Source organism: Triturus cristatus, chromosome 3_1 (genome assembly GCF_964204655.1).
Source record: "Triturus cristatus chromosome 3_1, aTriCri1.1, whole genome shotgun sequence".
NCBI lineage: Eukaryota > Metazoa > Chordata > Amphibia > Caudata > Salamandridae > Triturus > Triturus cristatus.
The window spans coordinates 184,109,762-184,127,058 of NC_140583.1; the positions used below are offsets into that span (position 1 = coordinate 184,109,762).

At 42.4% G+C, this 17,297-nt stretch overlaps 1 long non-coding RNA gene across 1 annotated transcript in view; it reads left to right on the forward strand.

Moving 5' to 3' along the window:
* The window catches only part of LOC146859900 (uncharacterized), a 126,488-nt gene extending 111,531 nt beyond the window's left edge, over positions 1-14,957 (forward strand). The window contains exon 6 of the long non-coding RNA XR_014979066.1: positions 14,359-14,957. This is a non-coding gene — a long non-coding RNA (uncharacterized LOC146859900). The remainder of the gene's footprint in view (positions 1-14,358) is intronic.
* The last annotated feature ends 2,340 nt before the right edge of the window (positions 14,958-17,297 follow it).

Sequence of the window (17,297 nt, forward strand, 5' to 3'; positions counted from 1 at the left end):
TGAGAGCTTTCCACAAATTTGTCTAACTGTGTGAATGCAACTTTTTCACATATCTTTGCCAGGGCCGGCAGTAATGATATGGGCCGAAAATTAGCAGGGGCCTTCGGGTCTAGGCCATTTTTTTTAAGAAGTGGAAGCAGTTTGGCCTGCTTCCAGCATGCCGGAACAGTGGCGGTGGAGAGAGAGAGGTTGACAATATGTGTCACCTCTTGGCCAACTGTATTAGCCAGGCCCGCAAGGACTCTGGCCGGGCAGGGGTCAGCGGGGGATCCTGATTGTAAAGTGGCCAGAATTTTAACAACCTCTGTTGTATCCACTGGAGTGAAGAGGGTAAACTGGTCCGTATAGATGGGCATAATGGGGGAAGGAATAGTCATTGAAGCTGGAAAATTGTTACATACAGTAAGCAAGTCATCTTGGATTTTTGTAATTTTGTCCACAAAAAACACAGAGAGTTCTTCACACCATTTTTCCGAAGAGGCTAGGAGAGGTTGAGTGGCGCAAGGGGAAACAAAGCTTTTGACAATAGCAAAGATTTCCCTGCTACTGTTGTTGGCCGTGGTTATGCGTCCGTTGTAGTATAAACTTTTTGCTGATTTAATTGCTGCATAATACCTCTTTTGAGCCGTTCTTAGTTCTTTCTTGGCCTCAGGGAGATAGGCTTGTCTCCAACGTCTTTCAAGTTTTTTACAACCTGATTTAAGATCGCGGAGAGTATTAGAGAACCACGGCTTAGAAGGGGTGGAGCGCACTCTACAGACACGACCTATTTTAGTTGAAGAAGCAACGCCGCCTTCAATCCATGAGTTGAATGAGCTAACGGCTGACTCAATTTCGGAGGGAAGTGTGGGGCGAGAGGAGTCAAGCTGATCACAGAGCATAGCTATGTTAATTTTCTGTGTGTGAGCAGCGGAGTGATTGGACTCAGTGGGGCGGGACAGGGGCCAGGTGAACCTTATCAGCATATGGTCAGACCAATTCACTATCTCAGGGTCAGACATATTTATGTCGAAGTTGGTACATAGTAGGTCGAGAACGTGACCCCCTGAATGGGTGGGAGCTTTAATCCACTGTTTTAGCTGGGCCATCGCCAGAGCATCGTTTAGCCGAACTGTGTCAGGTAGATCTGGCTGATCCACGTGAATATTAAAGTCTCCCAGAAGGAGATATGTGGGGTATTTCAGGGCACGTGGGACTATCATGTCCTCTAGTGCCTCTAGAAATTTTCCTGCGTGGCCAGGTGGCCGGTACACCAGAGATCCACCTAGGGTGAAATGTGCCCCTAGAGTGAGAGAGAAGTGGAGCACCTCTGCATCAACTGAGGGGCCCATAGGATCCAGAGACAGAGTCCATTTATCTCTGAAAATGGCTGCTATACCACCTCCTCTGCCTAAGGGGCGGTCTTGTCTAATGATTTTAAAGCCACGTGGAATAGCCAATTCAATCACTGGATTGCATGACTCATTAAGCCACGTTTCTGTGACAAAAAGGAGATCGAATTTATTGTCACTTAGCAATTCAAATATGTCATTGCAATGTTTGACCAGTGATCTAGCATTGATCAAACCGGCCCGAAGACATGTCGAATCGGTGGGAAGCTGGGTAGGAGCAGTTAGGGTAGGCTGAAAGCGAAATTTGCATGCCTGGCAAATACGCTGAGATAAATCAGCCAGGTCCCAACAATGCAAGCAGGGGCAAGAGTTAGCACTAAATGTTAATAGATACTCACGAGTGTAGGAGACACGCGACCGATCCGTGACTGGAGAAGCAGCAGCAGGGGGGCTGGCGCTGGCCACGTCCGGGACACGGACGGGCGCAGACGGGCTTGCCTTAGGCGCGCCTTCGGCGCGCAAACGGCGCTCCCGCTGCGCTCGTCCGCTGCGCTTGCGTGGGACACACATTTATGGAGAAAGAGGGTGGGCGTGGCCAATCGTGTGGGCGTGGCCTCGCGTTTCCTAGCGATGGTGTCCGTGAGCCGATTCCCTTCCCAACAGCGCTAAAATCCGCTGAAAGTGGATGTCTGCTTGGCAGGGGAAATAGTTGGAGTGGCTGGGGGGAGGTGCGCAAGTTTAAAACATACAAATTAATCACAGTTTTCAATTTAAAAAGCGAGCGTAAGGACACCTCCGGCTTCCGCCTCAGAGGTCAATCAATTCAATGGCCGGCGCTTTTGCTCAGCGCATACATAGAGTGGGCGGTGGGCGTGGCCAATCGTGTGGGCGTGGCCTCGCGTTTCCTAGTGATGGCGTCCGTGAGCCGATTCCCTTCCCAACAGCGCTAAAATCCTCTGAAAGTGGATGTCTGCTTGGCAGGGGAAATAGTTGGAGTGGCTGGGGGGAAGTGCGCAAGTTTAAAACATACAAATTAATCACAGTTTTCAATTTAAAAAGCGAGCGTAAGGACACCTCCGGCTTCCGCCTCAGAGGTCAATCAATTCAATGGCCGGCGCTTTTGCTCAGCGCATACATAGAGTGGGCGGTGGGCGTGGCCAATCGTGAGGGCGTGGCCTCGCGTTTCCTAGCGATGGCGTCCGTGAGCCGATTCCCTTCCCAACAGCGCTAAAATCCGCTGAAAGTGGATGTCTGCTTGGCAGGGGAAATAGTTGGAGTGGCTGGGGGGAAGTGCGCAAGTTTAAAACATACAAATTAATCACAGTTTTCAATTTAAAAAGCGAGCGTAAGGACACCTCCGGCTTCCGCCTCAGAGGTCAATCAATTGGCCTTACCATCAAGCCAGCCCAGCTCAGGTCCATATTGTGACAGCTTCAGGGGTATGGTGCTGTTCGTAGTACAAATGAATCATGTGTAGATCCTGAAAAACATGTGCACATGCTAGTGATGTACAAATTTGACCAGCACACAATTTGCACATTGGTTAAATGAAAGATTTTCTGATTGCGGTAGTCTTTTTCTCTATCGTGTAGTGGTACCAAGGCAATATGTGTGCCATCAATTTCTCCAATCCCGTGTGGTAGGCGACCTAACGCATACAAATCACCCTTCATATTGGCAAAATCTTCATATCGTGGAACCTGTATAAAGTTGTTGATATGTCTCAACATTCAAGGAAGAGTTTCTTGTAAGACCGCACTGAAAGTTGGTTGTGACATTTCACCGGATACTGCAGGTGTATTGGAATCAAGGCGGAGGAGCATTTTCCCACTACTGCTGTGCAGCAGTAAAAGAGCGGAAAAATAAAATTATAATATTGCAATGTTACCATTTTATTCTTGAGGGCGGAGCTGCTCTGTGACCGACCAAGGGAGGAGTGGTTGGCACATTAAAGTGCCCATGATGTTTTGACCGGCTCTCCCTTTAGCATGTTCTTCATGCAGGCTGCATTACAGCCTGCATGGAGAACATGCCCAGGCCCCCTGTCTGAGCACCAAACCAATGCGTCAGACCAATCACAGTCCTGCATTGCGGGGTTGTGATTGGTTTAGGGGAGCCAATCACAATGCTGCATTGCAGCGTTGTGATTGGATTAGGGGGGCCTGGCTACTTCCTGTTTGGCAGAGGAGAGACGACGTAGGACAGAGTGGCGAGGAGACACTTGAATTGTTCTTTTTCTTACAATTATACATCCTTATAACTTCGCCCTCCCACCCTCCCACCCCACCACCCCAGATCTGTGCTGGCCGCCACTGATTGGAGTGATCCTGTGGTCACAAAATGGAGTACTGCCATTCATTTAACTATTGGTGTTACTGCTGTAGGATTCCTTTTGAGAGGCAGAAGATCTGGCTCCAGCTGATGACCTCAATCAAGAATAGTTAGCGTATTTAATAATAATTATTCAATTATATCCCCTTCTTTCATGGAGTCAAAGTCTGAAAATGGTCTCAGAACTTGAGCCTGTCATCGCCTCACTCTCCCTGGTTTCATATGTCTCCAATTAAAAGGCAAAAAATGTACATAATTTTGCTAACATATTTTTAAAATAAAACATACATTTCATTTAGTTTTAGAAAATTTCTTTTTTTACATAATATAACACTAACACTTCTATTTATTTTTTTGTGTTGAACATTTTTATTGAATTTTGCAATAAAAATACATCAAGCGAATAAGTCTAAGGATGCATTAATAAATAAATGAGGGATCCTATAATGATAAAAAGTGACAAATACATGACACTTGTTGATGAACAAAAGCATATAAATATGGAATATATAAATAGACATATTATGATTAAATAAGTAGATAAATAGTAAAAAAGCGGATAAGAGAGAAGTGAGGGAGAAGTGGAAGAATGCAAGGAGGGTAAGAATTAATGAATATGTAAATGGTATAAATAAGAAACTGATACAGCAAATTTTATTAATTGATTAAATATAAATAGATCAAATATAAATATGAGTCAATAGCTTAACATGAGATCATCATAATCAAAGAAACGTGTTATCAGGAAAATATATTAACATTGCAAAAAGTTTAAGACAAAGTACACTTGGGAGAAAATAGAAAATAGTGTAAATAAAAAGAAAAGGAGAAACAAATGAAATATGTAGGATAATGTGGAGGGGTAGAGCAAGGTTACAGAGAGGTGGGGGAGGAAAAATAGGAGGATAGAGAAGATAATAATGAAAAGAATATGGGAAAAGTGGGAGAGACAGAACAAGTAATAATAGGAAAGACCTAATTAACAAAGATGTAGAATAATTAGTCTCTTCATGTGGGCACAGTGAGAAGGACGGGAGAATTAGTAGTATCGTTTTTAGAAAAGGTGACCAGGTCTGGAGGAATATGTCAGTTTGATCCTGAAGGTTCTAGAGCGTGCGTTCATGTGAAGCCGTTTATATCATGGCTACCAAGCATTCTTCCTGTGAGGGTGGAGAGGATAATTTCCAATGACGTAAAATACATATTTTAGCTGTAGCCAATGCAGTGTGGAAAAGACGGTGTTGTGGTTTAGAGAGCTTTGGGGAATGACGTAAATCATGTCAAAGAATATTGGCAGGTGCGAGTGGTAGATGTGAGGGCATTGTGGAGTGCAAACTTTTACCAACATAATTCCAAAAAGGTTGTATACTTGGGCATTCACAGATAATGTGAGTTGTGTCACAGCCAAAATTGGAGCATCTCCAACAATTAGTTTGTGAGAGTAGGCCGGCTTTATGCAATTTGATTGGCGACCAATGCCAATCATGGAGTATTTAAATAAGCAACATTTAAGCCTTGCTTCACGGGTTCCTTTATGCAGATTCTCCAATAGCTGTTCATTAGCTGTAAAAGAGTTTGATAAACGGGATTGCCATTTAAGGTGAAGATTATGAGATAGGGATTTTGAAGAGGTGAAACGTGAAGGTTTTATGAAGACCATAACTCACTCCTTTTAGGTTTCCCCCATGTATTTAAATAGAATATTATTGGTGAAAGTTGAAACTACCAATGGGGTGATCCCAAATGTTTCTTCAAACACTGTTCCCCTCCGACGCCACGAAAATCACCTGCGGAGTCCCACAGGGTTCATCCCTGAACCCCCTCCTCTTCAACATCTACATGGCCCCCCTCGCAGCCATCGTCCAACAACACTGCCTCAACATAGTATCCTACGCCGACACCCAGCTCATTCTCTCCCTCACCAAAGACCCAACCACTGCCAAACTCAACTTCCAGAAAGGAATGCAAGAAGTCGCAGTCTGGATGACCAACAGCTGCCTGAAGCTCAATGCCTAGAAGACAGAAGTCCTCGGTGCCCCCCCCCCCCCTTCTGCATGGGACAGCACCTGGTGGCCGACTGCCCTCGGAAGCCCACCTACCCCCTCTGACCACTCCAAGAACCTCAGCATCGTACTCGACTCATCACTCACCATGAACTAACAGGTCAATGCCGTCCCCACCAGCTGCTTCAACACCCTCCGCATCCTCCGCAAGATATTCAAGTGGATCTCCCCTGAGTCAAGGAAGACAGTCACCCACGCTCTCATCACCAGCAGACTGGGCTATGGAAACGCACTCTACACCAGCATCAACAAGTCCCTACTCCGCAAACTCCAGACAATACAGAAGACCACTGCCAGACTCGTCCTCGGCATCCCCCGACACGAATACATCAGCCTACACCTACGAAGTCTCCTCTAGCTCCCCGTGGAGAAAAGTCACTTTCAAAATCCACACGCCTACAAATGCCTACACAACAACGGACCCAAATACCTCAACGACAGAATCAACTTCCACGTACCCAAAAGAAACCTCCGACCTTTCAACCTCTCACTGGCCGAAAACCCCCGCATCCACAGAGCCAGAGCAGGCGGAAGATCCTTCTATCACATTGCAGCCAAGACTTGGATCAAGCTACCGGCAGACATCAGACGTGCCAGCTCCCTGAAAACCTTCAGGAAGACCCTCAAGACCTGGTTCTTCGGCTAAACAGATCTGTGGACCTCCCCTCAGCGCCTTGAGACCCTCACAGGTGAGTAGCGCGCTTACAATTCATTGATTGATTGGAGTTGAAGGTATTTAAAAGAATGTTGTGCAGGAAGATTAAATTCCTCCCTTACTTGTGAGAATGATTTGAAATTGCCATTATGAAGAAGTTGATCTAGAGAGTGAATACCTGCTGTTTGCCACAAAGGCCAAGATAGAGTTCGACCATTACTATGTATACCTGAATTATTCTATAAGGGAGCATTTTTGTGGATGCGCGGGTTTGAAGCTAGTAAACTATATCCCCTTTGAAGGATTTATGCACAGCTGATACAATCAGTTTTTGGGGTCAGAACGACCGCTTCCATATAAAAGAGAAAGACCTGAATCTGTGGATAAAAGATATATGAACCCATTGTGGAGCATCTTTGAGCCCATGGTAACAAATAAGATATTTGAGAGACGTGTAATGCGAGGGCATAATGTTCAATCGATGGGAGGCCCATTCCTCCATATAGCTGGTGAGCTTTCAATTTTGTAACGACGAGGCTTAGCCGAAGCCCATATAAAGGTTTTAATCTTGGAGTTGATTGATCGAAGCGTGGCTAAAGGGATCTGAAGGGGAAGCATGACCAAGATGTAGATGAAATGCGGAAGAGTGAGAATGGAACACCTGTGATTTCATCAGTTTGGTGAATGGTGGCAGCTAATGGTTCCATAGCTAAGAGGAAAAGGAGGGGATAAAGGGCATCCTTGGCGGGTTCCTCTCCGAATCAGAAATGTGTCAGATAAAAAACCACCACAATTCACTTGAGCGGATGGATTGTCATATAATAAGCGTACCTTGGTTATAAATTGATCACCCAACCCAAATCGTTCCATTACTGTAAAAAGGTAGTCCCATTCAATGCGATCAAACGCTTTTTCTGCGTCAAGTGAAAGAGCTAATGCATCATCTGGAAGGTGTTTAGCAGACCACAGTGTACGGACTAATGTACGAAGATAGTTCCGAGAGGAGCGCCCTGGGACAAAGCCTACTTGAGTGTGGTGTATCAGGGAAGGTAATCCTTTACGAAGGCGGAACGCTAGGATGCTGGCCAATATGTTAATATCACAGTTTAATAACGAGACGGGATGGTAACTACTGCATAGCAAGGGTTCTTTACCAGGTTTGGGTAGCACAGCGATGAGTGCTTTGTTAGACAGAGGCCCCAACGAAGATACACTACATGCTGCATTTCAAGAAGCGGATAATGTATCAATAACATTGTGTCCTGCCCATCAATAGAATTCAGCAAGGAATCCATCTTTCCCAGGAGCTTTGTGGTGAGATAGGTTAGCAATGGTTTGGTAAATCTCATCTTTGCTAATTTCACCTTCAAGCATAGCTCTACCATCATCAGAGAGACGGAGAAGATCCACCTTTGTAAGAAAAGTAGACCTTTTATTCAAATCTATCGGAGTACCTGGGGTATAGAGAGATTGGTAGAAAGAAGCAAATTCATTGACAATATTTTGAGGTCTCCTAAGCATATCACCTTGTGCTGTTCGACTAGCTGGAATGGCCATAGCTGCCTCTCTTTGGCGCAATTGTGCAGCTAACCATCTTTTTGCCTTTTCCTCCTGTCCGTAATGTCGCCCCTTCATTCTCTGCTGAGCGTATTCCGCTTTAGATGTAAAAAGGTTATTTAATGCCATACGAGCTTGCTCGAGTGATTTACGATTCTGCAGGGTTGGGGGTTAGTGTGTACATGTGAGAGTAAGATTGAATGTTGCATTCTAGTTCTGTTTGCCATGCAGCATTCTGTTTATTAACAAGTGCTGCATCACGCATTAACTGACCTGTGAAAGTGGCTTTAGCTGTAGCCCAAATAGTCCTGTCGGAGGTAGCAGCACCCTGGTTAGTGGAAAGATAGTCTTGGAGATGTGATTGTAGTTGAGATTTACCCTTGGGACTCCTGTGTCGTTGTATGTTCATATGCCAGAGTTTACGCCTTGGCCTAAAAAGTCCTAGTTCTAGGGATAAGAGGACAGGGGAATGGTCAGATAAAGCTGTTTCCAAGATGCGAGATTTCGTGACCAATTGGACCTCTTTCTGTGATGTCAGAAAATAGTCCAAGTGAGAAAATGTGCCATGGGTGGGAGAGAAGAAGGTGTATTCCGTGTCTGTTGGATGGCTAAAACGCCAGTGGTCAACTAGTCCGTTATCCGATATTATGTCATCTAATAGAGCTCTATCTGCAGCATTCCCCTTGTCAAATGGACCAGTTTTGTCTAGAATTGGGTCTGGTGCCAGATTCCAGACCCCGCCAATGAGGTACTGTGAGGCATCTATATCTGTTAATAGACGGTTCAACTGGAGGAAGAATGATTTTTTGGTCCCAGTCGGCGCGTAGACTGATCCCACACAAATGTAAGCATCTCCAATACGCAATTTAGCAAAAACATAACGTCCATCAGAATCCAACCATGTTTTGGAGACCGTGACTGGGAATGATTTGCGAATAAGAATTGCAACTCCACATTTGCGAATAGGGCCAGCATCTGTGGATTCACCCTTTCGAATACTACTGTGAATGACCCTCCCCACCCAATCTCTGCATAGCTCATCAGATTCTAGCGTATCTAGGTTGGTTTCTTGTAGTAAGGCCACATCTACGTGTTTGGATTGGAGATAAGAAAGCACCTTTTTCCTTTTAATGTAATGGGTGAGACTATGGACATTCCATGTAACTTTACATAGAGGATGAGTGTGCGTCATGCTGAAGAAATGTCAATAGGAAAAAATAATAATACAGTACACAATGTACTTGTCGAGGTTAAGAGAAGAGGAAATTAGAAAGAATATAAGGAGGAAGGGAGAGATAGAAAAGAAGTACCCTGGCTCACCACAAAGACATCAATGTGTGGGTATGTAGGTATAATCAAGAATGGGGAACAACAAACTAGTTAATAGCATAGTGTAAACGATGTACAAGTTTTTGTTTTTTGAAGGAATAAAGGAGAGAAGGGTGAGTATATAGAATGAAGTTAAAATAAAAGGAGAGAGTATGTATGGAACAAAACTAAGGGTCCTAAATCAAGAACGACTAATGAAAATGCAAGGGAAAGAGTGGTAAATATGCTGCGCAAAGAAAGTACAGCACCAGGGAAAGGAACTGGTTACTGCGGGTCTAAACTTTCAGGCTACTCGTGCCCGAGGAGCCCCATCTGGCGACAGAGTAAATGATAAAGAATGCAACTACGCAAAAATAAAAATAACAGTTTTCGAACAGTAGAATAGAATTTGAGATTATGGTTGAAGGAATAGAGAAATACAAAAATAAAGGAACAAAGGAGTAAAGAATTATAGAAATAAAGTAGCTTAGAAGAGAAATTGATATCTTGAGGGTAACGTGTAAGAGGGGATGAGGGAATAGAAAGAGAGAAGGAAAGGAGAGGGAAAAAATAAATAAGAGAAATAACAGTATAATATAAAATTGTCCAATATATAGTACAGTCAAGGAAGCTAATATTAACATTGTACTAATAGGTATTAAATGTCCAATAATAGCATATATAATTGTCACGTTTAAATATGATCTCATTATAAAAATAACATCATGTAAAAAGACAATAATATCATAATTAAATACTTAAATATTAAGGGAATTAAATAGTAAATAACATATAAATAATATATCAGTAATATATATAGTATTGAAGTAGAGACGAAAGGAAGGGGAAGATATGTAGGAAGAGTTGAAAAAGGAGGAGCATAGCAATACCAATAATTCGTAATGAATTCATGTCCAATTCATAACAAAAGGCGATCAATCATCTATTTAGTCAATAAATCTAATATCTATAATATAAAGTTTTAACAATCTCTAATAAGAGGGAAAAATATTGGCAAACAGGTTATTAATATATCTTATGCAAATTATAATAAGACAAACTTTACACAAAAGAGGAAGAAGAATAACGTTAAATATTTCCTAATTTTGCTATTGGAACAATTAAATGGTATCATTCCTAAGAATTGATATAGTATGAAGACAGATCACTATAGTTAAATATCAAGATAATTATCTATTACATATTAAAAGCAATTAAATGTATTGTTATATATTAAGGATAATTAAGAAGGAGAAGAGAAAGGTGTATGAAAAATGTGTAAAAGAATATAGTAGTACTTGCAGTGTATGTGAAACTTATAATACGTTTATAACAGATAAGCAAAAGTGTGTGTACATATATATATATTATAAGAGAATATATTAGATAACAGAAAGAATAGGATAAAATAAGAGAATAATAATTAGGTAGTATCATTGATACACGGTTAAAAGAAAAGTAGAGGGGAGAATAAGGATGAACCAATCAAATAATTATAAACATTATATAGCAAATACATATGACAAAGAGATGTTCAAGTACTCATCTGATCATCTTTTCCAGCAATCGTCAATGGGACAATTTCCCAACTGTTGTTTAATCTGATCATCCTTTCCAATGATCATCAACGTGATGAACACCCACCTGGTGACAATCAGTCATAGTTCAAGGTACTCCTTCAAATGAAGAGGATTTTAGAGCAGAGCGTGATTTATCCCGGTCTCTTTCCTGTGTAAGGGTAACTACTGCCTGAAGGGCTCGTTCTCGATCTCCTAAGGAACGTATGAGTCGATCTAGATCTCGTCCTCTACTCTGGGAATGGCTTGAATCACGTCGAGTTTTGCCAGAAGATATCATCGATTTCAATGTTAGAAGTTATGATTGGACTTGTGGCAAGGAATGTGCATATTCCATGTTTTGGGGGGAAAGATTATCCAGAAAATGACGAACGTCCTCTGGATCTAAGAAGTCTTTGGAAATCCCATCCTTGGTGATTCGTAAATGTGCAGGCTCGCAAAGACTGTCCTTGACATTAAGCTGACAAGGTCGAAGAGGGAGAAAAGCCTTGCGACGCTCATTAGTTTCTTTTGAGAAATCTGTGGCCATTTTGATTTCATGACCTTGGAATATATATGTACCTTGAGTACGAGCCGCTGTGATCAGTTGACGGGCTTGTTCATGACGCAAGAAGCCGGCAATGAGCAAATGGGGTCGTATATTTTTGCCCGTATTGTTCGGTCCAAGACGATGGGCTCTCTGTATCTCCAAAGGTGGTTCAAAAGTGAAGCCACTGAGTCTTGGTGGAGTATCTCTGAGAGAGGATTTAGCATCTAACCCGTCTATTTTTTGAGGAAATCCAAAAAAGTGAACATTATCACAACGGTTCCTGTCTTCCAAGTCATACAATTTACTCCTTATAAAAAAGAAGTTCCTGATCACGGTCTAGTATAGCATCAAGTCTATACTCCACTATTTTCATTCTTGCAGACAAACCATCCATCCGATTTTGGAATCCAGCAATATCCGTATGAATAGACTTGGTTTCAGTCGTAAGGGTAGATATGGAAGATTCCATACCCTCTAGTCTTCGTATTCCAGCAGATATTTCTTGGAGGATACGTTCCATAGTGGAGTCTGAAGATGATAATGATGCCATCGGAGTAGGATGGTTTAATGTCAAAGTAGTATTACTCCTTACATCCGATGTAGAACGACCTTGACTAAGAGCTTCTGAGAAAAGGGACTGTTTTACAGGTTTCCCATTTATCTTACCAGAAGACTTCTTCAACTTCGTAGCGTCAGTTCTTTGATATAGAACTGTGAGGGACGTTTTTCTTTTCAAATGTACTTCACATGGAGTAAAGTAGTAGACCTTATATCATAAAGGATTATTGGAGAATAGTAGGTAGTAATTTATTTTGTGGTTTTAAAAGTAAATTCAAATCTATACTTCATCAACTTTATTGTAGAGATTTCTTCTGATATCCTCTCCTTTATATGATAAGCTTGTCACATAGGGTCAATCCAAACCTGAAAGAGGTAGTTGAGCAAGAGGCACACAAAGTAGAAAATATTATGTTAACTGCTGGTGTATGAATTAGGCTGTCCCAATTAAGAACACAGCTGAATTCAGTTAGATCCTGTTTGGTAACAAGTTATATATGTGGAGGGTGTTTAATAATTATTAATCTTGATAGCTGTCCTGGACCAGAATCAGTATGGTGTAAAGCTGATATTTATCTGCAGTAAGTTAAGCTCTAAGAGTCAGGTAGTTCTCCTTCAGTGTTCACTTTTAATAAAGTCCCTACTGCATATGATTAGTGTTGTTACACCAGAGTTAAGTAAAATAGCAATGCAAGTCAATACTTATTTTGTATATGAGGCATGTTTTCACCTGTTTTCCAGTAGAGGCAAATCAGTAGTTGTATTATATCAATAGTTGTTCAGCAGTATAATAGCAGTGTGGGACCAGCACTTTTTTTTGTCAGTTTAAAACTGAGTTCCGCACACTATTATACTGGTAAAATAGCAACAGTAGCAAAGGTCAGGCGCAGTCTGTTCTAATAGCAAAGTGTATCCGGTGATGTGCTTAGTCACCTCAGAATTGACTGGAATTAAAATGAAAACAGACCTGTCTGAAATGAAAAGTGGAAGACACCACGATGCAGCGTCTCGTCTCGCTGTTGCATAATTAAAGAATTCTCTTCAAAGTTTCCAGAAATACCAAGGCTGGACGGAGCCACTCTGATTTATGACGCAGGTCAAGAGTGCTGTTCCCGCGCTTCACTGGGCTGCTCTCCTCTTGCCAGACAAGCTCCCACAACACACGACAGGGGTCGTTTTTCTTAGCAGGAAATGTTGCATGTCAAATACCAGGCTTTCCACGAAGTGAGCAGCTGGTTTTCTTCAGCCACAAAGTCCGTGAAAAGGCATTCGCCGCTGACCGGGGATCCACAAGGCACGGAGCTCCGGGCTCAAGCTGGCATCTTGGCACATGGCCAGACCGCTCCCCCCAACACTTATTCATTTATAAATTCACATTTTTTTATGTGTGTTTTTGGGGAACAGTAGATGTGTAAATATTAAATGTATTCTTTACACATTCACTTAAAAAAAAAAAAAATTCCTATAGTTCCATCAATGGAAGTGTATACAAAACTGCAACTATCGCCATTAACCACAGTAACGCACAACATTATACTCTTTTTGTGAAAAAAATGAATTCCATTAACCTATTGTATATGTAAACAAAGTGGCCACCATTTTGAGTGGTGATGATGCACTTAACAATCACCAACACACTATTTTACAATCTAAATGGCATACGCCTGACCTTTCTGTCTGGACATTTCCGATGAGACTGAAGTCTGCAGACATTGACAGTATAGTAAGTGTGAAATTCCACGATGGACACAGCCATAGGCTAACATGTGTGAAAGCAAAGTATGAAAGGCAATGCATGTGTCTGTCTCCTTTTACGATCTTGTATGTCGTGTAGATGTACATGGCGTTTCAAAGAAAGCTCACTAGCCTGCAAACAATGCAACCAAACACACCTCAACTTTTCCTGCTGTTTCCTACCTCTGGGAGCCACAATGCCAGGAAAAGCAGGAGACCGGGCCCTAAATGTCGCACCAGAAGAGCTGGAGTTGCTGGCTACTGAGGTCCTGTCCCTGTACTGCCAGCTGTAGGGCTCACCAGAGGACCAGGTAAATGTTTAAAATGAAAATGTAACTCATACTAACTTTCTATTCTATTTAAACAAAGGCTAGAAAGTCCTGAGTGAAATGTAGTGATTGAAGTGGCATTTTGTTCTTTTTAAATGACATTGCAATTATTATTGTGTGTATTTTTAAACACATTATAATGATACAACACCACAACAATACTAATTTTTGGTGTGTGTATATCACTGGCCTGAATTGGTGAAATAAGGACCTAACAAGGAAGAAGCGTACTCAACAGGTTACTACCAGTGTTTTCCATTTCTAATATTTTTTTTAAAGCTATGCTTTTGTAACTTTGCTTGTTTTTGATATCTCAAAATTGTGTCCCATCAATACAAACAAACAAAGTCCCAAAACATGTTTTTTGTTTTCATGTATCCATACAGGTCAACTCCCATCAAAAGAAGCCGATCTGGAAGATCATCGCCAAGAAGTTATGGATCTTGGGGGTCTACAAGTGGCACACCATTCACTGCTGGAAGCGATGGGAGAACCTATGATGCTGGTCCAATAAGTCAGCAGAAGTCTAGCTCAGCCTGTCCTCCCAATTGCCAAGCATGTGCCAAGCCACACCTGCACCCCCCTTACATCCTGAATACTTGGGGTGGCCCATCCCCAGCTTGATGGGCGGTTGAGCATCTGAAGGTCTACGTTTGCACAAGGCGTATGATGAGTTGTTTTCTCTATTATTTTATAGAAAATTATACCAATATATTTCTGCCTGCCTAAAAAAGATTACACATGAGTTTGTTTGCTGTTATAAAGGGCAGTTGTACCAAACTAGCAAGAACTTTATATTGTGTCAGGTGTGATGCTCCATGACAATTGTGAAGGATGTTACTGTGGAAATCTACTACATAATAGAATGTTACTAGGACCTGAAGATGTAAAGGAATGGAGAATCTTATAAGTTCTAGGGTAAGAGGTTGGCAGTCAGCAGGAGGTTACTGATGTACTAAGATATTGTTCCTGCAATAAAGAGGAATAAACCACCATTCATTGGGAACGTGGTTACTACAGATTTTGGCAACGAGTGACTCTGCGCAGGAGGCAGAGAAAGAATAACATTCACCCCTGAAAAAGTGCTGTCACAAGGATTTGGGCAGTGCCAGGAAGAGATTTCATCGAGTAATTGTGAGTTTCAGATCTATTACGATAGATCTAACCTTGTGAACCTCGGAGTCTAGTAATGAATCCCCTGTGTGCTATTGCTGTGCAATCTAGTCTGAACACGTAATTTAAATGACTATGGGCCTTATTTCAATGGCGGAGGAACCACCATCGACAGGCTGTCGGTGGCTGTCCCTCTTCCATTGTAAAGCGGGTCTTCCCCCACCATATGATGATGGCTGGTGAAGCATGGCGGATTCAACCTGACCGCCTATCGCACTCACTGCATGCCTCTGAATTACGGCGGTGCCTGTCAGACACCACCGGAGGGAGACGTGCACCACCGTAGGGATTATATTATCCCTTTCCTTTGGTCGTTCCACGGCGGTCAACCCGCTGCAAAATGACTGGCAAAATGATTTGGGGGCCTGTAGCGGGCTACCCTTTATCCCTGGGGCAGGGACATGTGCCCTGGGGGGCATCATGCCCACCTATATAACCCTGCACCATGTGGCAGGCACCACATGATGCCTGCCCCTATTTTTTGTATTGCAGCAGGGGCTGCTGACCGCATTCCGCGCCGCGATACAAAAGATGGGGAATGTGCCGCCGTGGTGGCGGTCGCATCATTATTCGGATTGTGGTTAGGTCACCTCGTAGGCGGCTGTTCCCAAATCTGATACAATGGGGGACGGACTGAAGTCTGTCCGCCATTGTAATGACCCCCTATGTCTGACAACTGCTATAAGGGGAAATGTTATGAAGATCAGCGTAACGTATTTTTGCCTTTAAGGAGATATATCGCAGGGTGAGCGTGGCGAACCTTGTGAGAATATTTTTTTTATTTTTTGCGATACAAAATAAATATTTTTTTATGTGATTTTGCAAATAAGCTGGGTGTTCACACGTTCATCAATCGAGTTCTGCAGTGTGAACACATGCCTGTTGTCTCATGCGCTTAATTGTAATCTTCCCCGTGAGCATGCGTGCTACCACGTGCCTGCTGATTTCACTGCAAAGTTTTTCCATGTTTAAAGGATCGCAGGCACTGCAGTGTACTCTGGTTTTCAACTTCACCAATGAGACTAATGAGCTCCAAGGAAGTAAACCATTTTCCCCGTATTCAAGGGATCTCGAGTGCTCACTTACTGCTACGGCTCAAGTTTCCAATCCCCACTGAGACTGACTGGCGCCACAGTATGGTTACAAACTCATCTGGGGACGGTCTTCCACTGACGAATTTCCCGATGTGCTCACGTGTTTTTTACTTCCTGAAACAAATGTAGGACATAGAAGAAGGACTTTTGTATAGGAAAAAAGGAAGTAGAAAAGTAATAGTTGAAAGACTATTGGCAATTTCCATTGTTGTTGCTTTATTTATTTAAGTTTCATGCATGGGAGGCAAAACAAACACATAGATCAGTTTATACTAGTTTCAGTACAGGTACAAATCATATCACAGGAGGAGTAAACGAGTGCATACATTTGTACAAACATAAAGAAATGGGGTATCACAGAATGTACAATCAATCCTGGCTCCTTCTATGCCAGACTGCGTTAAATCTCCGCATTGAGTTTAAGCCTCTAACTTTTGCCAGGGCCTTTTCCCTCTCAAAAACCTCCGCAACAATAGCCCACCACTACGCTACATTACAAGGCCTAGGAGAAATCCAGGCCCTAGAAATAGCTAATCTAGCAGTGACTAAGATTATAGAAAGTAGTGCCCAGCGTGCATGACTAGCATCCCCCTTGTAGCCCAGCATGATCTCCTGTGTAGTAGAAACCAGATCTAATCCAAGGTGGTTTTTACAGACCTGTGTGACTCTCTTCCAGAAAACCATTAACTGTGGACATGTGAAAAACATATGGACAATGTTAGCACCATATTCTCCACACTTGGGACAATTCAGCTTATTGCTTAAATATTGAGTTCTTGATCACCCCCACTTAACAATCTTATCGGGAGTGTAATACAGCATACACACTGTCTTAAATTGTTGTAATCTCAGATTAGTAGACCAAACTGCATCTTTTAGTGTTGTAAATGCCTTATTCAACATTAAAGGGGTAATTTCAGTCGCAAGGATAATGCTCCATTTTAAAGCTAGCTGTAGGCAGAGGCCAAGTCTATCCTGGCAAAAGAGCTTATATGCTGCACATATTACCTGCTTCTGAGGAGGTTCATGTAAGAATGTCAATAAGTCCTGTATCTCCA